A 23,638-nucleotide genomic window follows, 5' to 3' on the forward strand; every position below is an offset into this window, starting at 1 on the left:
TCTACTACTGAATCTGGTGCCCTGACTAACAGTGAAGCCACCACCCAGACGCCTGATGCTACAACACCAGGGGAAGAAGCTACTACTGAACCAACAGAAGACACAACCACTGAAGCTGCCACAACTGCACCTGCTGATGCCACAACCCCAACAGCTAACCCTACATCCTCACCAGCGGAGTCCACATCTCCAGCTGTGAGTACAACTGCTTCAGCTACAACCACAATAACTGGAGAAGCAACCAGCACAACCATAGCAGCCTCCACAACTCCAGGCGTTGATGCCACCACAAGTGCCACCACCTCACCTTCAGTCACTGGTACCACATCTCCTTCTGGTGCCACCACAACTGTACCAAGTGCTCCCTCTACTACTGAATCTGGTGCCCTGACTAACAGTGAAGCCACCACCCAGACGCCTGATGCTACAACACCAGGGGAAGAAGCTACTACTGAACCAACAGAAGACACAACCACTGAAGCTGCCACAACTGCACCTGCTGATGCCACAACCCCAACAGCTAACCCTACATCCTCACCAGCGGAGTCCACATCTCCAGCTGTGAGTACAACTGCTTCAGCTACAACCACAATAACTGGAGAAGCAACCAGCACAACCATAGCAGCCTCCACAACTCCAGGCGTTGATGCCACCACAAGTGCCACCACCTCACCTTCAGTCACTGGTACCACATCTCCTTCTGGTGCCACCACAACTGTACCAAGTGCTCCCTCTACTACTGACTCTGGTGCCCTGACCAACAGTGAAGCTACCACCCAGACTCCTGATGCTATAACTCCGGGGGATAAGACCACCACTGAGTCAGCAGATAGAACCACTACAGCTACCACCGCTACAGCTGAAGGTGCCACAACCAGTTCAGGTGACTCCACAACCTTAGAAGCCAGCACTACATCTGTTGCTACTACTGCAACAGTTATATCATCTACAACCACAACTCCTATAGCAGCTTCAGATGCCACAGATGCCACAACTACTGCTAGTATGAGTGTAGCAGCCACCACTACCCCTGCTGAACCTACTTCTTCAACCACTGAAGCTGCATCTCCAGGGGAGGAGGGCACTACTGAATCTTTAGAGACAGCTGCCACTACAACTCCATTGGGTTCCACTTCCACCACTGTATCTGAAGATTTAACCACTGTACTGGACCCTACCACCCCAGAACCTGCAACAACTGCCCCCACTGAGGAGGTCACTGATACCACAGCAGATGATACTACTGATGCTGCCACGACTCCTTCTGCACAATCCACACAACCCCCTGAGGCTTCCACATTTGCAGCCTCAGCTGGAACCACCTCTGCTGTTGACAGCAGCACACAGCCACCATCTGCTACTATGACTACAGCCAGTATACCTACAACCAGCCTTACCAATCCTTCCCCATAATGAAAGCAATGCCGTGGTACATCTCAAGCATCTTGATAACAGGTAAATCACTGCAGGCAAAAATTCAATAGTGCTCTATATATCTTTAAACACCTTACTTAATAACTAGTTACTCTTGATATGCATAAGTTTTGAATTTTTGCAATTCTATGAAAGAGAGCAGACAGTCTCTCATTTTGCATACAGGATACAGAAGTATGAACTGGTTCAAATGCAGAACACATGGTGGCAAAACCAGGAATAGAATCCACATATCTTAATACTTAAACCAATAGTCAGAAAGCTTAGAACTCTAGAATTAATCCCAACAGACAGTTTAGTAGGCAGCTGAATCACAGTCACTTTGTTTCTTTTTCAAACTAAAAATTACTCTGTTCTAACATTCTAGAACTATACATTTTTAAATAAAATTCTTGGGGAGTGAAAGGGAGCCTGATGAGGTTATAATGTAAAAAGACCCAAACAGTATTTCAGGAAGGAAAACTGATAAGTATATAAGCTCAAACACAAGAATGAGTATCACAATCAATTTACTGTAAATACATGAACTTCGGTGTCACCTCAGTTAAGTTCAGATGGAAATGAGGAAATACTGCTATGATTAATAAGGAAAATCCATGGAGAAGAAAAAAATTAGAAAAATTTATAAAATAAACTTTTATCAAAATATAACAGTGAAACAACTAGTCTAGATTAGATGATCTAAAACTCTAAGATACAAGGGGCCTATCTAAGACTATCTCAGAGAAAGAATTGCTGAAACACATAATATCAAATTTTTGTATAAAGGTTTTTGATTGGGGGGGTGTTTACAATTTTTTTTAAAGGTGGATGAAAGCATTCTAGGTTGTTATAATGATGAAATAAGCTTTAAACATAGCAACTAGCTATGCTTTAAACAGAATATCTGACTAGTTACATTTTATTTTACAACAGAATCATGAGCTGTCATGAAAACAAGAGTAGTACTGGGGCAGGGAAGGGTATATAGACTAAATATATTTCATGTAATTAATGGAAAACAGCAGTTTTAAGCCAACTAGATAATGTTTATAGGATTACAGAAATTAATTTTATATTTCTCAACATTTTTTCTAGGTCGTAATTTCCCTAAATATTAAACTTCTCATCTTAATTTTTACCAATATCGCCTCAAGAATGGACTGCAGTCACACTTCAGAAATGAGACCATTCTAGAAATTCTGCTTGTTTCACTCTCTCACTTCTTCTGTGTGTTCATGTCTACTTCTCAGCTTTTGTTCAATAAATCATTTTGAAAATCATCTGTTCCCTGCACATATTTGTATCACTCTCACATGTTTGGAAATGAATGAAAACATTAATATGCCTGTCCTTCTAAGAAAGATTCCAATAACGAGCAATGATAAAATATAAGGTTGATCAAGACCTTAATGTTCCCCTCAGCTTGACTAAATTTTAGACAGGCTTCTTCCTGACTTCAGGCCCCTGGAGTCGTAGAACATCTCTTTAGAAACCATGCAATTGTAAATTCTTTCTCTTTCTCTTTAAGATGTAAATGTTTTTAAAAGCCTCTTTCCAACCTTACAACCCAGAAATACCTTTCTTCAGGACCTAGGAGCCAAGGAAGATACTGCCTCTATCTCCCAGTCTCTGTGGGAGGCTAGGATCCTATTTCAATAAGCACCAACTAGCACATACATAGTGGCTAAATCACAGTAAACATGTGCAAACTCGAGAATTACATAATTTGCTCTACACATTCCATTTATCAACATCCTTATAACATCCACTAGCTCATCCCAGCCCTAAAAAACCGCTCACCTTTTGTTTCTGCAGAGTTCAATATTTAAGTAGTATTGAATGAAGACTTCCTTGCCTGTTTGACATTGTCCTGCAGTTTTTGCTTTGACAAGGTAAAAGTGTAGAATGCAGAAACTATAAACATAGTTTGGGTTAAAACTTCCATCATTCAAACTCCACAAGACATAAAAGGAGTGAAAAACAGGGTCAGGCCCACTAACATAATCTGAAATGTCTTTTCACATTATGCCTACTTTTAAGACCATCAAAAAACATATATTAAATTTTAGAGACCGAGAAATTCTGAATTTGTAAGTATAATAAATATACTTTTAAATGTGTAGCTGATTTTGAAAGAAAGTAATAATAAGGGAAACCCTTACAATACAAAAATAAAATGAAAATAAAATCCAGGGAGGAGATGTGCACAGACTCTGAAGATGCCCTCAAGGATGTGGCTGGTCTTGGTAACCCAAGGGCTTGAATTTTGAAAACTAGATGAAGACAAAAGAATGGGCATTGAGCCCACTCCAGACCAATAGTTGGAAATAAGTCTCTCCATGTAAACCAGGGACTCTCAGGAAGCCATGTCCTTTAAATGGATTCAAAACATTTTGATCAGTGGTAGAGGGAATTGAAAATCCGCTTTACCCGCCTGAGTCTAAAAGATTAGAGAGAATTTAAAGGACAGTGGACATAGTCTGAAATTACCTATTTCCCTTCCAATAACATACTAAAGACAAAGGAACAGAGGCAATATTCAAAGACACAAGGACTGAGAATCAGTCAGATCATTTGCAGTTTTATCAAAATAACAAACACGTAGATATTTTAATAAAACAAAGAACATGCATAAATCTGGAGCTACTCTTCCCCTTGAGCACCATCTAGTACAGATTTTCCTTGACTTAGGACAGGGTTATGTTCTGATAAAACCATCTTAAGTTGAAAATCTCATTAAGTTGAAAAATCGTTTAATACACCAAACCCACCAGACATCAGAGCTTAGCCTAGATGACCTGAAAGGTGTGCACAGCTCCGACAGTAGCCCACTGCTGGGCAAAATCATCTAAACAAAGCCTAGCTGATAATAGAGTTGAACAGCTCACGTAATTTATTGAAAAGGAAAGTGAAACACAGAATGGGTTTAAGTGCATCCGTTGTTTACCCTTGTGATTGGACAGCTGACTCGGAGCTGCGGCCCCCTGCTGAGGCCCCCTGCCGCCGCCCCCTGCCCCCGCCCCCTGCCGCCGCCCAGCATCAAGAGAGAGTATCGTGCTGCATATTGCTAATCCAGGGAAAGATCAAAATTTAAGTACAGATTCTACTGAATATGTGTCAGTTTTGTACCACCATGAAATTGAACAACCATAAGTAGAACATCACAAGTCAAAGACCATGTATGCTAATGACTCTAGTGAATCCATTAAATTAGGCCTGACCCAGGGACATCCTCTTCACAAATAGACCAACAGCCCAGCAATGGCCATCCCGGAGGCTTTAGTATTGCCCATCGTGCCTATGTATGTAAAGTACCCTTGAGGTTATCATTTACATTCCAAAACAGTAACAACAATAGCTGACAACTACTGAGCAAAAATAGGTCCTAAGCATTTTACATATTCATCAAATGAATATTGGATATTGGATGTAAGTGATGAATCACTAAATTCTGCACCTGAAACTAATATTACACTGTATGTTAACTGGAATTTAAATAAAAACTTGAAAAAGAAAAAAAAAAAAAAACCTTTCAGCAGATCTTAGTAACAATTCTGTGAGGTTGGTTGATTCTATTGTTACATATAAGAGAATTTTTTTATATATAAGAAAATTGAAGCTTGGGGAGTTTAAGTGTTCAAGATCAAACAGCTTAGAAGTGGTGGATCTAGCATTTATAAAATTACATCTAGATTTAACATAAAATAAATGAAGATTGGGGCACCTGGGCAGCTCAGCTGGTTAAGTGTCTGACTCATGGTTTCTCTCACTCTCACTCTTGCTCTTGCTGTCTGTGTAAAATAAATAAATAAATCTTTAAAAAAATAAATAAATGAAGATTAACACAAAACTAATTTAATTGCAGATAATATCTTTGGCTGGCTCAAAGCATATGAAGAAGTTGGATCCCCCCACCAAAAGAAATAAGCATATCGGGGCACCTGAGTGGCTTAGTCCTTAAGCATCTGCCTTCAGCTCAGGTCATGATTCCAGGGCCCTGGGATAGAGCTCCACATCAGGCCCTCTGCTCAGCAGGAATCTGCTTTTCTCTCTCCCTACTGCCCCCCCTGCTTGTACTCTCTCTCTCTCTCTCTCTCTCTCATTCCATCAAATAAATAAATAAAATATTTTAAAAAATAAAGAAGCATGGAAACTAAGGTTACTTCTACCACATGATCCATGGCTAGATGGCTCAGAAGATTATACTGGATACTCAGTATTTTCATTCCAAAAAAGGACCCAAAAAGACAGGTTAATGTAAAAGAAAGTACTTCAGAAAAAGAAATGACATTAGGAAAATACGACTTGGAATTTCCACTTCCTGAAACTCTGACAACTCAGATGATTATCTTTGGAATATCAATACTCAGGGCACTAAGAGATGCCCATCTGACCCCAGAACCTATTCAGTAAAACAGAAAGAACTGTTGTTTTTAAGTTTCATTTAATACACTGAACACACCAAAAATCAGAGCTTAGCCTAGATGACCTTAAACATAAGGAGAACAATTAAATTAACTTGAAGGGCACCTGGGTGGCTTAGTCAATTAAGTGTCAGACTCTTGATTTCAGTCATGTTCTCAGGGGTCATGAGATTAAGCCCTACATCAGGCTGCATACTGGGCATGAAGACTGCTTAAGATTCTTCTCTCCCTTTCCCTCTGCCTCTACCCCTCACCCCTTTCAAAAATAAATAATAAAAAAAAATTTAAACATAAATAAAATTAGATAAAATAAATACACTTGAGGGGCACCTGGGTGGCTCAGTGGGTTGGGCCTCTGCCTTCGGCTCAGGTCATGATCTCAGGGTCCTGGGATTGAGCCTGTATCGGGCTCTCTGCTTGGCAGGGAGCCTGCTTCCTCCTCTCTCTCTCTCTCTGTCTGTCTCTCTGCCTACTTGTGATCTCTCTCTGTCAAATAAATAAATAAAACCTTAAAAAATTTTAAAAAAAATACACTTGAAGTATAAGGGCCTATTTAGCCAGAGCGGCTCCATCTCAGTTGAACAGCCATTTTGTTGTTTATGCAGTAAAACGTAAACTGACCCTGTCCCCCCCACCCCCAGGGGACTTATTTAAAAGCAAGTCTGGGAAACTAGTAAAATATGGTCGACCAGTCCCAGGTAACAGAGCCCAAATACAAGAGCGGGTCAGGGCAGGTGGAGACATCCAATCAGTGGAGCACGCATACTGTCTCCCTAGCTACCAAGGAGTATGGGCACTGTCTTTTGGGCAGCTTTTGGGTGCCAATTCTGACCAAGGTGATAGGCTAGTTCAAATAGCTACTATGGGGTGAATTGTAATTCAATTGGCCACCCATGTGTGACCTAGCATGACTGCAGCTTTCTCTGTGTGCTGCAATCTCATTGGCCACCTGTGTGCGGCCAGGCTCAACCACATGGCCTTTGCTCTATAAAAGTTAGTTTGTGAGGCTGGGGGTGGTCGCCCTATGTAAGAGGCGGCCCCAAACGGCCGGTTTGATTCTCGATGCTTGGCGCGAAATAAAGCTTTGCTTGACCTTCGCTTTGTATCAGTCTCCCTCCTTCTATCACGGACCTATCAGAAGTATGTTGCAACATCTACTTCTAAATTACAGAAATTCACATCTAGCCCTTGTTGCCAGGGACATTTATAAAGGGGAGAGGCACAATCACAAGTCACAGTCCAGCTAATGTTTCAAAGGGAGCACACCCAGCCACTACTCACATAAACAGAACATGACAGGCACACCAAACACTCTCATATGCCTCCTGCCAGTCATTCCTCTTGACAAACAGCAACTGTCCTTCTAGCATTCATCTTTTCATCCTATTTTTTTTTATCTGAAGCATAATTAACATATAGTGTTACATTAGTTTCAGGTATACAATATAATGATTCAACAGTTCTATACATTTTTCAGTGCTCATCAAATCCCCTTTATCATTTCACTCTTGAGCTCCAAATCCCCACTTCTGATTGCTTTATGAACTGAAAGTATTTGTCTAGATACCATGGAAGCATCTCAAATATGACATGTTGGAAAAGAATGTGTTGTGTTTGCCTCCCACAGCCTTCTGTCCTATGGTCTCCATCTCTACTGTTATCTTTCATCCACCAGTTGCCCAAGCTACAAATATCAGTAGTATCCTCAACCGCTCTTAATCCTCACTATATTCTATTGATTCTCTCCCAATTATTTTGTTCTTTTTTTATAAGTGATATTTTCTTTCCTTGCCCTTCACAGAGACTTACGACCTCTACTCTAGACTGGGATTAATAGTCTGCAAATTAGTCTTCTTGCTTTTAATTACTCTCATTCATCTTCCTCACTATTAAGGCAAGAATGACTGAAATATTCTAGGTACCACACCAACATATCATGGCTGGACACAGTGAGTTACAGGGAAAGCAGAAAATGAGTTCTGAAAGGTAATGGGGGATAATATTCTGTAGGACCTTTAAGAGTTTAGCTTTATTTTTAGTAAGGTGAATTATATTACTAGAAGCTTTGAACAGAAGAGTAGCATGATCTGATTGATATTTAAAAGAAACACTATAGCTGCCTATAATGATAACAGAAAGTGGAATCAGAAAACTAGTTAAAATACAAAAGTAATCAAAAGTAATTAAAAGTAATTACTTTTAATTACTTAAAATTAAAAGTAATCAAAGTGAGAACTGACTGAAACTTGACCGGTGGCAGTGGTATTCCTGCTAGAAGTCATGAGGTTCTAGATATATTTTGAAGGCAGAGCCATTAATATTTGCCTAAGAACCAGATGTTGGTTATAAAACAGAATGAACAGTCAAGGATGACTCTGACCTGAACAGTGGAATTAATGAGTTACTCTATTAGTTTGCACAGGCTGCCATAACAAAATACTATAGAGCAGGGTAGCTTAAACAACAGATATTTATGTTTTCACATTTCTAGAAGCTAGAATTCAAATTGATCATTCTGATTACCAATAAGCATTAATAAGCATCTGAACATTGTGATCAAATATGCTTTTCTCTGGGCATAAGAACAAAGAGGATGGAGAGTTATGTTTACTCTGAACTGATGTCTTCCAAACAAGTATGATAAAACAAGAGCAGGACAAAGGAGTTAAAAGTATGTGAAAGGGAGAGACTTCAGTAATTGTTTATAAAATGTGAACTGGGTAAGGAGAAAAAGTAAAGACTCGGAGCAAGGAAGAGTTAAAATTTGGGATGATTCACTGACTGAAGGAATTTAAGAGATTAAATAACTGATAGAATCATAGTAGCAGAGAGAGGTAATAAAGTCAGTCATTTTTAACAGGGATTATTAGAAATGGTGTGTTTTAGTTATGGCCATGAGAATGAGTGGATAAGACAAAATAAACAGTAAGTATATAGGAAAAAAGAGTCAAGGAACTGAGAGTTCATTGAAAGGACTGTCTATATAAACACTGAATTCACCAAGAGTTGAGAAAGCAGTGGTATTTAAAAAAAAAAAAAAAAAAAGTAAGAGTATAAAAAAGTTACAGTGAGCCAAAAGATAAATCTGTGATAGTTCATTTTTTGTGTTAACTTGATGGGGCTAAGGGTTGACCAGATTAAATATTATTTCTTATTGTGTCTGTGAGATTGTTTCTGAATGAGAGTAGCATTTGAATCAGTAAACTAGTAAGGCAGATCATCCTACCCAATGTATCGATCATCCAATCCTCTGAAGGCCTAAATAGAAGAAAAAAGGTGGAGCAGAAGGAATTTTCCCCTTTAAGCTTCCTGCCGCTGACTAGAGTTGGGACATTGATGTTCTCCTGCCCTTGGATGAGGTTATATACCATTAACTGTCCTGGTTTTCAGGCCTTGGTCTTGGAACGGAATTATATCTCCGGCTTTCCTGAATCACTAGCATGGAGATGGCAGATCATGAGACTTCTCAGCCTCCATAATCATTAGAACCAATTCCTCATAGTAAATCTCCCTGTATACAGGGGGATTCATTATATATATATATATATATATATATATATATAGGTTCTCTTTCTCTAGGGAACCAAGATGAATACAAAATCTTACAGGAAGAGGGAAAGTGAGTTCAGTGTCACTATATGACTAATTGCATAACGTATGAGAGGCGTATACTGATGTAAGAGTCTAGGCTGGTGAAAATTTGAAAAGAGACACAAAATGTTTGGAGCATCAATAAGGAGCAAGGGAGATTCCTAATTCACCTCTGAGTTCAAAGGTACGAGGGATATGAAAAAGCAAAGAAGCCACACTTAAAATAATAATAAGTAAATCCATGTCTTCAGGTTGGGGAAGCTATGTTGAATACCATAAAGGATGAAGGGCACAGTAAGATTAGTCTTCATGATCTCAAGCCAGATGTGTTGAGTTTCAGACTAGAAAGGGGCTAATAAAGGCTTACAGCTTGAATTCACTCCTATATATTCAAATTTTAAGGCCTAAAAAGGGCCAGTCTTATGACACTTAACCTTGAGCCCCATAAATGTAGTGACATGAGGAAGGGAAGATTTCCTTACTTCCGAGTTCCTAGGAATTCCTCTAGATCTCTGCTGATTCTATTCTTATCTCAGGCCATAGATGCCAAGGAGAAGTACGGAAACCAGATATTCTCTTTTCTTAACCCCAATCACTCCTGAGAATTCTCATTTCTATGCCATTGTTCATAATTTTTCGTACACCTAATAAGTACCCCCCAACCCAACTCTAGTCTCCAAACACCCACACTTTCAAGCAAAAAACTTTTCAAAAAATTCATTTCTTCTCTACTAAAACCCCCAAATTATAGTGCTTTGATTATGTAACTCATAGGCCAGATTTTGCTTCCCATTTTGTTACTCAGGGCCTGAAGCTAAAGTTAACAAGCACTCAATTAACACTTGAATGAACAAATAAATGGCACTAAATATGGTCATGCTATACATTCTTTTCCTCCTAGAATAGATTATAACTTCTTTGAGAATCAGTGTTATATCTTCTACTTCTGTTTTTCCACCAGTGCCTTTCACACTCAGTAATACTTGCTGAATTGATATGCGTCCTCATCCATTAAAGACATGGTGCTGATAAGCTTGTGAGTCAGTAAACTAAAACAAGTATTCTGTGAAAATTAATTAGAGCTATGCCTGTAAGCTTCACTTTTGCCATGTAAGAAACATAGCTACATGTGGACACCAATAACCTGTTGTCTAATCTGTAGCTCCTCCTTCAATATAATTACTATAGCCTATGGAAAAGTGCTGGTGTTAGCTCACTTATGCTTTACAGAGGACAACCTCCAGAAACAGTGAGTAGATCATAAACAGGAAGGTTAAGTGGAAAAATAAATGAACTACTCACCTCCACGAAGGGAACAAAGAATTAGAACTTCTTAGACCACACCAAAAAAAAAAAAAAAAAAAAAGTATTTCAAAGATGAAGTTTCTTAACAAAGACTTTATTTTATTGTCCCAGGTTCAACTCTGGAAACCATGAGGCAGAAGTCTTCGCTATCTCAGATATTATAAAGTTGAATTAGTGCCAGCCAGGAATTCTGAGTCTGAGTCCGGCAGCCTACTTGAAATGAAAAGATCTTCAAATATTATCTTTAGTTCAATGAACATTCCATCCTTAAGTATGTATTACTGCATCAGCTTTCCAACAATTACTTCAAGAGCCATGAAGAGCAATATTTAATGTCATGGGAATGGTGTTTCTAAGCTACTAAAGTGATAACATTATCATTGTTCAACTCATGACACACTGCTTTTTATCTGAAGGTAATTATCATGTAACACAAGACATTTTATACATCAACACTCTGCTTGATTAAAAGAACAATCCAGTGACAGTCTGGGTTATAACTTGGGGATTCAGTATTTGTTCCAATGCATAATAAAAGATTGTTAACTATAGAAAAGTATTAAGATGAGCCAGAGGATAGGAAAAACTGAAGAAGCTGAAACAGAAAAACAAGTACAAAACATCTGACTTTGTCTTTCTACTTAGTAATGCCCATATATCACAACCATTATTGAATTTTAGGGTTACATGATATGAAAGTGGTATGCAGGGTAAAAGAAAAATTGTAATTGGCAGTAAGTAAATCTTGAGATATCTTCAAATGAAAAGAAATAGCAAGCCAATTAAGTTCAAACTAAGTCTCCATATTTTGTCTGATAAAAGTACTATTATACGATGCCTTGCATAACATAAACTGAAAGTCAAAAACAACCTCAGTTCAGAATTTTAGGCAGGTTTTGGAATATATACCAATGAATCACTTCAGCAAGTCACACAAAAGGGATGATATACGTTGGTGGGTTCCATGTAAATGGACAGTTAGTCTCAGAAACTGAAGTTAACAGCTTATCAGCCAGTGTTGAGCTGACCAAGAAAGGAGAGGCCTGAGACATCAGCGTGGTTTCTAAACAAATGATGTAGAAAAGAAAAAACAAAAGATTATTGTAAGCATGTTACTTTTTTAAAATTTCTTCTCCTATATTATAAACACATTTTTCAGACACTCAACCAAACACAATTCTGTCCTTACAAAAACCACAGCCTCGAAGTTGAATCCCAATGTAAACTAATTAATGGAAATACATGTTAAATGCTATTATACTGAACCAAATTTTGCTATGTAAGAAGGAACAAAGGTTAAAAAAAAAAAAAAAGCACGAAAAAAGAAGGAAAGGGCACTAGAACCTAGAGAGTTAATTTTTAAAAGACTTCATTATAATTAAAATATGAGCCTTGCCCCTTTCAATTTGAAGATAAGCTAATAGGTTCACTTTGTTCCTGAGAAATTCATGCACAAAAGCCAATAGACATTTTCTCTCTTTTCTTTTGTTTTGGGATTAGCGCAGAAGCCAACCTTTATATGAGAAGCTTTCTCTCTTCCCCACTGAAATAAAGGAGGAGGAAGAACGAGCAGCTTGCGTTTCTTTCTAAGATTCAGACTTTGTCAGCATGGATTTCATCTTCGTGCCTTGCTGAACCAGGCTGATTCGGTCAAGAGTTAAAGCTAGAAGACAGCAGAAAGGAAAGATCCCCTTGCAAGGTAAATGCCTGAATAAATCAGGTTTGGAGCCATTCTTTCTTCAAATGCTTATCCTTTCTTATAACCCTTTTGTCTAAGGGATCTACTTGGATAAATTTTAACTCTGGCTGAATAAAGATTCAACAAATTAACTTTTGTCTAAAGAGTCCTGAAAAAATGCAACAAATCGATATCAACGTGAGAATAGGGGGGAATTTATACGATGAAGTCCATTGAAGCACTCTGTCCAAAGTGTACTTGCTAAATATTTACTCCTTGATTCTCTGTAAGTTATAAAGAATAGTCAAAATTCTTCCCATTCTCACTGATTGGTTAAATGGATCTTAACAAAACAGTATTCTATGCCTCATATTATCATTTTCTTTTCTTTTTTTTTTAAGATTTTATTTATTTATTTGAGAGAGTGATCAAGAGAGATCAAGAGAGTGATCAAGCTCAAGAGAGAACACGAGTGGAGTGGGGGTGGGCAGAGGGAACGCCTCTCCCAGCTGGGACCTTTGAGAAGAGAGCCTGCTGTGGGGCTCCATCCCAAGACCCTGGGATCATGATCTGAGCCAAAGGCAGCTACTTAACCAACTGAGCCACTCAGGCACCCCTGATGCAGATTATGTTCATATTTCTAATAATGCATTAGAATTACTTGGGTACTTACTTACTTAATAGCAAGCCATCATTTTAGTTAATTTTTAGTTAATTAATAATATTAAAATATAATAGAAATCATTTCTGATGTTTTTTCAAATTGTCATTTAAATTGTCAGTGAGTTAATATAACATAGTACAATCTTGCATTTAGTTGCAGGGAACAGCAAGACAAGATGAAGATTCTAGTCTTCACTGCGACCATCCTGAGTTTTGTGGCTTGCTTCCCGGTAAGTTTCAGTATTTTGGATATAAGTATCTTTATGACACTAAAAATTAGATGGAGGAAAATATGGATTTAGATCATTATGTTTAATGCAGAAAGAATATTTTGCTAAAAAAAATCATTGTATTTTAATGATCTATTTTCTCTTTATAAATTTCCTCCCCTTAACATTAATCCTATACATAATGAAGTAAAGATAACAGAAGCTATCGTGTATGATGTACAGAATTTAAAGGGCTTTTCTATACTTCTTATACTGTAAGAAATTCCATACTGAAAGTTTGCTATGGGACACCTGGATTTGTATTTGCAGAGGCTACTTAACGCTAATATATTAACTGTTCCTTCTTACATTGATACTGTGTATTTCTGACTCGATTTACCTAACAACTACTGGATAAAAAGGAAAGCACAGATCTTCAGAACGTTGCTTTATTTGATCAAGATAGCACTGTGACTACTTATTTCAAGTTTTTAGTTAAATAGAATCACCAAAAGGAACCTCACAAAAATGTTGTACTTCTTTCCCTTTAGTATAATGGGAATCAGGAAACACACAATCAGACAAATTATTTGTCTGCCAATCCACCTTTGTCTGCATCAGAGAGCCACACAGCAAGTCAACTCTCATCCACCCTAAGAACAAAAAATAATTCTGCACCTACAGACGATTCAAATAGTTACTCTGAGTCTGCTGATACAGTAACAAGGCATTCTGGATCTCTTTCAAAGAGAAACCACTCAGAGACTCTTCGAGCTAGCATATATAACTTTACCCCATTTGGGAATGATCTACCAAGAAACCCTTCAGCTGCCCAGACTTCAGCTAACTTTGCTTATGTTGAGGGTATAGAAGGCAACTATACTCAGGCAGAGTCTCCAATGAGCAATGTTTCACCTTCATCTGCTGCTATGCAGGATACTTCTGCTGTCAGTACCACAATTTCCAGATTTGTACCCGATTCTGCAGTAACACAGAGCAGGATGGCTGTTTCTGGGGAAAACAGCACCTCAGTACCTGCATCCGTAACCACCCACCAGTATAAATCTGATTCCATTGCTATTCCCCACTATCAGAGAGACTCCAAAGCAACCCAGAGTCTTGAACGCTTCTTCCCATCCACTGGAAGATCTAAACGATTCTTTGCCTCTAATCCTGCTGCATATAGACGAAACACTAAAAATGAGTTTAGTGCCTCTGCAGATGAAAGCAACACTGCCGTATCAAATACAAACAACCTCCTTGGAACTTATAGCTCTACTCGTGAGGAAGAAGCAAGACCAGAGAGTATCTCCTTTATTGGTACTACCACCCTTACAAAGGAAGACAATACAGCTACAGTTGATGCCTCAGACATTCTAGAAGATTACACAACTCTGTTTGATGTTCCTGACATGAAGGACGAAACCATAATTATAACTGATACTACTTACCTGGAAAGATATGGCAAAACTATGAGCAATGCTCCAGATGTTCCACAGAAAGACAATTCTATTGCAACTGATGCCATAGACAAGAAGAATCACCACAGAACTACAGTTCATGCTCAAACACCTAGCATTTTCTTTGCAAAAAATACCAATGACTTTGAATCTTTTCCTATTCTGAGTACTTACAACAAGGCTGACAGCAAATCTAGCACTACTGCCACTGACACTGATGAAGCTACTTCCAGGATCAATCCCACTACAAATTCTTTTCTTAATTATAGAATGTATAAGAAAAGAAATAATGTTATTCTTAATTTTAATGATACCAAGACAATGTTAGATGTAGCTAAAAATACGAAGGATCCAGGGAACGTGATTATTTCCAAAATAAATGGGATCACGTCTACAAAGCATTATGCTAACCCTAAGGCCATAGCACCAACAACTGACACTAACTCTAAGATAACTTGGCCTTTAAAGGCAAACACAATAGTAGAAGGCAGACATCCTGTACAGACGGAAAACACCAAGACACATGACAATAACAATATTGCTGAAGCAACTGTATTTAAACTCAATGATTCAATAACTGAGCTCCATTCTAATATTCCTGCCAGTGTACATCTTCAACATGGTATGAATTATTTTAAGTATCTGAGTAATGATGAAATTGAGGAAGTCATTTCCATGGTCCAACAAATTGCAAATATGGACCAAAATGATATAGTTATAGAAGAAGTCATTTTTCTTCATCCAGACACTTCCACAACAGACAATAGAAGAAAAATTTACTCTCTTAACCCTGATGCAGATTATACCCAAACAGCTGAAAACAAAATCAACCTCCTTTCTGAAATCCCTGATATGTTCAATCCCCTACTCAAAAACAAAATAATGCCCTTTACAATAGACGGCACAAACCTCATTAAAAACAGAGGTGACCATAGAACCCCCAGCACAATTACTGCAAATGACGCCAAAGCCAAAATAAATGTTGAAAGAACCAATGTATTGAAAACAGCCAGTCTCCAGAACAATATCACTCCGATCATCACTCACCCTGGAACTGCTGGGACTATCTATTTTTGGGAAGACAGTGTAGCTGACATGCCCTCACCTTCAAAGCTCAGGATGACTCCTTCAGATAAACCAACTGACTATGTGGATGAAACCATCAGCCTCTCTACTAATAGTAACTATGCCAGTAGTGGTACAGGTCCCAACCCTGAAACAAGCTTTCCTTTGAACAAAGGATACACTCTTCTGTCAGTAGCTGAATCATCTACCCTAATGCCCAAAGCCCAAAATAATCAAGCTAAAAACTCCCTGCTAATTAAAGATGATTCCTTGACTGATGCTTGGATATCAGATCCTGTGGCTAAAAATCCTCACATTAATGATGCCATTATACAAAAATGGAAAATTAATAAAGTATCAGTAGATCCTTCAAATATTCCATTGGAGTTTACTTTCCTTACACCTGATTTTGCCTCTCCCACTGATGAATACAGTACAGGTAAGGGGACTAGAAATATGATTGCCAACTCTGAACTGATGATTAATAAGGCCACCATACCAGAAGGAAGGCCTACTATAGCCCTCAACTCCTTGCCTGCAAAAACAGCTGATATTCTTGCACAAAAACAAAGACTTGGAAGTTTGATAGACAAAGAAAGGACTAATGAAGAAGAATCAACTCCCTATATGGAAGTAAAACCTGCAGTGGGAGAAGATGGTATTTTTCAGATAAAAGAAGACCTTCTACCTGCACAACTAAGCAGTGGCTTTGAAAGGAATGGATTTGCAGCTGTGGATAGCACAAAATCCCCTTCCAAATTAAGTAGTAGTATACCTACTACTGAAGTAACAGTAAGCGACAGCGACCTTACCATTGCTGGGGAAGAAAATGTTGATGTTCTATATGATGTCAGTAAACCTTCAAATGGCAAAATACATTTTAAGACTATAGTCACCAAAGCAACAGTTAATGATCTGGGCAAAAGTGCAGCTGTGAAACAGAATGTGGAAGCAGCAGATGGCACCGAATTCCTTCCAACTGGCAATTCTGTCCTCCGAAGTAGAAAGGATCACCCTATTCTCTCTAATTTATACTATCATGTCATCACCGATGATCCACTTACTACCACCAAAGAGAATCCAAATGTTGCTCAGAACACTATGCAACGGACACTCTTCGCAATGGACAACGCAGACCTTACTGATTACGGAAACGACTCTGAAACCCTTGCTGCCATCACATCAAGCAATGCTAAGAGACTGATCAATAAAGGCAAAATGGCTGGGACGGAAACAACAAATATCCCTCCTGGCAGTCTGGCTACAGTTAATGATATTTCCAATGAGGATAAAAATACTGACACTGTAACAGACTTGACTTCAACAGCTTCCACCTCGCCAATGAGGAAAGGCATTCTGACTAAGAATGAGGTTAATACTCTTAATAATAAGCCTAACAAACTAAGAGATGACTTTACCATTTCCAGAGGAGATCCCAGTGTGTCTACAGACAATGACATGCTACTAGTAGCGGGTTCCTCTGCTTTTATGCAGGCTCTTGACCCTTTCAATCATCCTCATGCAACAAACCCTGTAAAAAAGATCTCCTTGGCAGGTATTATAATACCAAAAACTTTTCATAGTAAGTCTACCCCAACAGCTGTGACAGGAGCGGCCACGGCCACTTCTCAAGGAGATGCTGACACCATGCTTTACGGCACAGATCAGGAATCTAAGCGCCCTTTCAAGGAAGATGTAACAGTGAACTCTGAAGCATATCCTCAAAATGACATGGGCATTATGGCAAAGGAATATGGACTTAAAGTAGAAAATGTGATGGATAGTATTTATGTTACACCTACTGCAGGTGGTAATGTCCCTAAAGGCAACAACTCTACAGCTAACCATTATTTTCACTCTGATGTATATAATTCCACCAAAGGAACAACCAAAACCATAGCTGGCCAACTTGAATTTGAGAATCCTGCATCATCCTATATGACTGAAGTCTCAAAGCCTCTACTTAGAAAATTGACTCCAGAGTTCCAAGGAAAAGTGATTGTGAGAAACAGTAATAGTGATGCTGAACATGACCCATTCTTTGGTGGTGATATTCTTTATCCAGTGATGAAAGAAAATGTCCCAAAAGGTTCTACCTTTTCCCCTGAAAGAAGGTCCACCTTTATAACACCAGATTTTAGAATTCCAGTGAAAGATAATATAAACTCTGCTCCACAAGGCACTGTTTTGTTAGGTAAAAGAACTTCCCACACAAATTATGCATCCTATACTGCTGAGCAAAGTGATCCAGGAACAGAAAAAGATCAAACTGATACAGAGAGCATAACAAATTCTCACACAGGCATTATACCTGTGACCTTATCCATTCCTATCCCCTCTGAAGACACAAATGTGAAAAATTATTACCATATATCTAGAACAGGTACTCCTCTATCATTAGGATATACAAATACATTAAGAGATGATTCCTATATTCTTAGGCCTGAGATGACTCTGGCAAAGGAAAATAATCTGGATGATATAGACCTCATCATCACTGAACCTGATAAAAGTGATTCTGAATATATTTCAAATAAGCATTCCTTTGAACTAGAGAAGGAAGAAACCAGTTCTATTAAAAAACCTATTCCATTTATACATGGACCAAATGGACTTGTATCTCATTCAACCTCCCCCAGAGGTGGGGCTTCAAAGAGTCTACTGTTTAGAATAACTCACCCTGAGTTTGAAACTAAAGAAAAATATCAAGCTATTGTTCTCAAAGAAAAAAATCCTGACTCTGATATTGTTGCCACTTCTTTCAAAGATTATACCAAAAACTTCAATACTCAACATCTGAAAACCATGGCACCCTCCCTAATGGATGCTACAGAGACTTTTCCCTCTGAGTTTCTAGAAATATCATCTGTGGGAGAGGAAACTCTAAGTGAAGATGATGCCATCATCATTCTTCCGGAAATTACTGATTTGGGAAGTAAATCAATCAAGTATTTATTTGTACCATACACAGAAACAATTGTTACCATGGAAGGGAACACATTCCGCACTGTGCCCACTGATCATGCTGAGATCACTATCCCCATAGAGAGTCAAGGTCATCCCTATAGGAAAGGCATTTCATCCAACATTGGTAACACAAATGCCCCAGAGTTGGCAGATACCATCAAAGCAAAAAAATCAAAAGTCAATGAAAATAAATTGGACTTAGCTGAAGTGATGCCTTCACGGGATCACATGCACCTCTTGGCTCAGGATATTGCCTCCCAAGCTAAGAATATCTCCTCTGTTGGTGAAGTTACTAAAGGTATAATCAAAAATGCCTCACTAGCTTCTCTTAATCCTGTTAGTGCCACCAACATGCCAACCTATGTTACCACCATTTCACCTAATGCCCCTGCCTTTGACTCTAAGGAGAGCAATAAAAATAGTGACTCTGCCATGCCTGAGATAGATAATGCCTTATTTGTAAAATTAAAATCTCTATTAATTCCCAATCATAAAAAACTTAGAATTGCAGATGCTTTTAGTCAAAATGATGATTCTTTATCTAATAAATTGATGGCCTTAGAGCCACAAGGTGAACACTCTATCGCTGACCAAAACTGGGAAATCACCAAGGTGCAAAGTAACCCTCAGCCATTCTCTGTGGTCTCCTCTGTTCCTTTGGAAGATCCTACTACTTTTTCAGATAACCCTATAAATGTAGCCACTGACACACCTGAAAATGGGCGCATTTATGATAAAACTGGCACCATGGCCTTTGCACCTAATACAGTTTTTCAACCTGCAATCCACAAAAAAGAGCAAATAAGCAAAAGTTCTGACTACGCTATAAATCACCATGTAAATACAGGGGTTATCAGTCCACAGGTTAAAGAAATCACTACCATGGGAAGTGGAACAAATGCTTTCCTGAGTAAAGATAACACTATTGTAGAGGATGAACCCTATATTTCTGAAGCCAAAATTCCAGTAATCTTAAGAGAAGTAAATTCAATGAGCATTAATCCTTTCATTCTTAAGCCTTCTATTGCTTCTGTTGAACAGAAAGCACCTGGAACTTTAAAAGAAACATTATACCCTGATTCCACAATGAGCACTACAAAGCTGAGAAAGGCCAGTGCAGAGGGCTTTAATAACTTAAAGAGGTCTATCACAAACTCTGATAATAAATCATATTCATCAGTGAAATCAATTCTTCCTCCTACTGATTTTCTTGATGATTTCAACATCAATAATCCTGAATTTGACCCAGTGTTTGCCGTCATAGAGAAAAACGTAAAAATGAATGATGAGTCTCTTATAGTTAGAGATATCACTGTTCTACCTGACAGAGATATCATTTCACCTGAGAATATTATCTTTATTGATGACATAAGAAACATTATACATCGAAAAAGGCAAATGGATTCTACAGAAAATGATAATGCCGCTCAATATGAAGTAATTCCTTTCACAAAGGACTTTTCAGCAGAGTCAGATGTGGTTTTTCTGGCAGAGGAGAACAATCCAAATGATATGAATCTAATGACCACTGGGTTTGATGACAATACTTTTAAATATGCATCAGAGAAAAATATCTTTTATGTTGGAGAAAAAGGAAAGAGCCCCACAACAAAAACATATCCTACTGTTCAAGGGTTCCATAGATATGGATCTCCTGCTCCCTTCCCCACTGCACAAGTCACTGAGAGTCTCCAAAATGAAAATCCTGTAGAACCCAAAACTAAACAAGAATACCAAATGTTGATCTCCAGAAAAGGACACCCTGATTCTGACAAAGATGGCACCTTTCTCAAAGATTATACTGCCAAGTTCAAAAGCAAGTCACTTAGAACCATGGCTTACTTACCCACAAATGGAAACAGAAAAGTCTCCCCCGAGTTTCCAGATGACCTTTCTCTGGAAAAGGACTCCCTAAGTGGTAATGACATCATCATCACTCTTCCAGAAGGCAAATGGATTGAGCATATCAATGCTCCAGACACAGAATCAATGGAAACTATGGAAGAAAGCAGGATGTTCCCAGAAGAAATCACTGATCTCACCCTGAGCACAACTCCCATAACAAACAAAGGCCAGCTCTACAGGAAACACACATTCACTGCTCCTTACTACCAAAGGGAACCTGAGATGTCAACCAAATCAGAATATAATCAAGATAAACATCTCAAGGCAGAGAACTATCATTCATGGAATGCCACTGTTCCTTCAACTACATTCAATGTCAGCCTTGATAATAATGAACTTCCCTTTGTTGATGAAAACTCTGGAAATAAAAAATATAGGGCTTCAGTGTCTTCTTCACCAATGAGGACAACTCACACTGTTGCTGATACCACTGCTCTTTCCCTTCAGAACATTTATAAAGGAGGAGATTCTATGCAACTGGATGAAGATAATGTTATGTCTAACAAACTCTCATCTCTACTAACATCTGAAAGGTTCATTCGTATGCCTAAAGTTTTAATGAAGGATTTTGTTCCAATAAGTAGTAACTCTCCGACTGACTCCTCAAAGTCAGTATCAGTAGCATCTGAGACAGAGATTAAATACTTTGACTTCATTCATGGAAATGATATTTCAGAAAATCAGGACATTAAAATTCAAAGAGATCTTCAGCTCCACCTCTTAGACTCAAATATTCCTTCTACTGATTCAGTAGCTCTTACCAGGAATTCCACAGAGGATGAGGCTGAATCTGTACCCACTGCAGAGAGAGACACTGTTAACATTTCTGAAATCAACACAGATGCTCAACCTCTGGGTACAATGATGAAAGTGCTTTTACCCATAGAAATAAGCCCCTTCCCTTCTGAAATTAAAAAAATGGCTGAACTCTCTGCTGAAGAACACAAAGCTGCTAAATTTGATCTAAATCACATTACAAATGCAACAGTTCTCATTCCGGTTTTGGAAAACACACTTCCCTCAATCCCGGAGTTCAATGCTCTCTCCAAGACCAGTAACAAGGAGAAGAAACACATTATTTCCAAAGCAGGCAATTTTGTTTCAGGAGATTCAAGGACGTTGAAAGATAATCCTTTCCTTGGTAAATTTAATATTTCTGCTAGACCTCAAGCTCCTCCCATTTTAAAAAGAATCCTTTCAGCTGATTCTACTGTCTCTCTGGAAAAGACTTTAAAGCCTAAATATAAAAACTCTGGTCCTCCTGAAGAAGATGCAGGCACAGAAGGTTTGCTTTCTAATGCTCCCACTGGATCTGACATGCTACTACAGAAATCAGTTCTTTCTCCTGACTTCACAATGCCTGTGAGTTCATCTAACTATTCTGAACTTGACCCAGTTGTCAAAATGAAGAAAGATACCACAACAAATACTTTTAATAATATTCCATTTGAGGAAAGAAATACTCCATCACACAAAGCCATCATTTCACCTAGTAACAATACTTCAACAAAAGGCATGGTGAACACTATTTCTAATAAAAGATTTGCTCACAGAAATTCTCTTAGGAAAGATATAATCACTGAATCTGAAATAGTTCCAATTACAGAAAACACTTCAGACGTTATGTTAGATGCTGAAAATATTTCATATATTGAGGATGTAATAAGCACTGTGTCTGACAACAGAGCTCTTGAGTATGCCACAAATGAGTATGTCCTAGAACCACAAGAAGAAAAAGACAATACTATTATTAACAAAACTACTCTCATTTATGACCCCAAAATAGTTGGGTCTCATCAATTCTACTCCAGCGCTGATACCTCTGAACATTTATCTCGAGGAGGCCCAACTGAGATTAAAACTGAAGAAATACTGCAAAATTTGGTACCTAAAAAGGAGCATGCCAATTCTGACCTTGATGCTACTATTCTCAGAAGTTCCACTGACAATTCCATTTCTCGGGCTCCCAGACCTGTGACTCATCCCCTAACTCAAAGAAGTGAGAGTATTCACAAGTTCCTAGGTAAAGCAACCTTGAAAGGGGATAATTTACAAGGAGATGACACCATCAATATTTCCCCCGATGACAAAATTATGGAATACACCCTTGTTCCAGACCCAGAAATAACAATACCTACAGCAGACGGAAGGATTTCCCCAGATGAGCCCACGCGTCCTGTTGTTACCACCTCCCCATTAAAAAATAAGAATCAATTCTTCAAAGAAGTCATTTCATCTGGAATATATAACAGTGATGCCCAAGGTAAAGCAGAAAATATTTTATTATCCCAAGCAGACAATATTAAAGGTAAAACTAATATTGCAGAGATGCAACATTCACAGGAAAGCATTAATCCTTTGGCTGAGTTCACTGTCATCCCTATGGACAAACTTTCTTTCATCAGTGAAGATACTGAAATTTTAAACAAAAGGGCTTCAATCTCTTCCTTACCTATGAATTCAGTTGACTCTCAGGATGAAACTACCACTTCCTCCACTGAGAGTAGTTATGAAAGAGATGATTCTATGCTTCCAGAAGACAGTATTAGGTCCAAGGGATTTCTACTTCTACAAATCCCAAAAAAGGCCATTTTTATTCCTAATGTCTCAGCTGAAAATCTTGAAATCTCTGACCTAGTGACAAATAGCTCCTTGGTTAATTCTTCAACTGCTTTGTCAAACACGTTTAAGACAATGATAGAATATCCTAATTCTATTAATGATACTGATAGCCCCGTTAAAAATAAAATGGACCTCAAGCCTTACTCCTTGATCTCAACAAAACTTCCCATTGTTTCTACTACTTTTTCAGACAATCCCACAAATAATGAGTTTGAGTCACTGTCCTCAGCAAATAGAGAAACTACTGATGGCTCTAAAACTGAGACAGGTAAAATATATTCTAAACATCAGAGAAAAATCATGAAAGCCTTTTTTCCTATAAAGGTCTCTCAA

Source organism: Mustela nigripes, chromosome 1 (assembly GCF_022355385.1).
Source record: "Mustela nigripes isolate SB6536 chromosome 1, MUSNIG.SB6536, whole genome shotgun sequence".
NCBI classification, from domain to species: Eukaryota; Metazoa; Chordata; class Mammalia; order Carnivora; family Mustelidae; genus Mustela; species Mustela nigripes.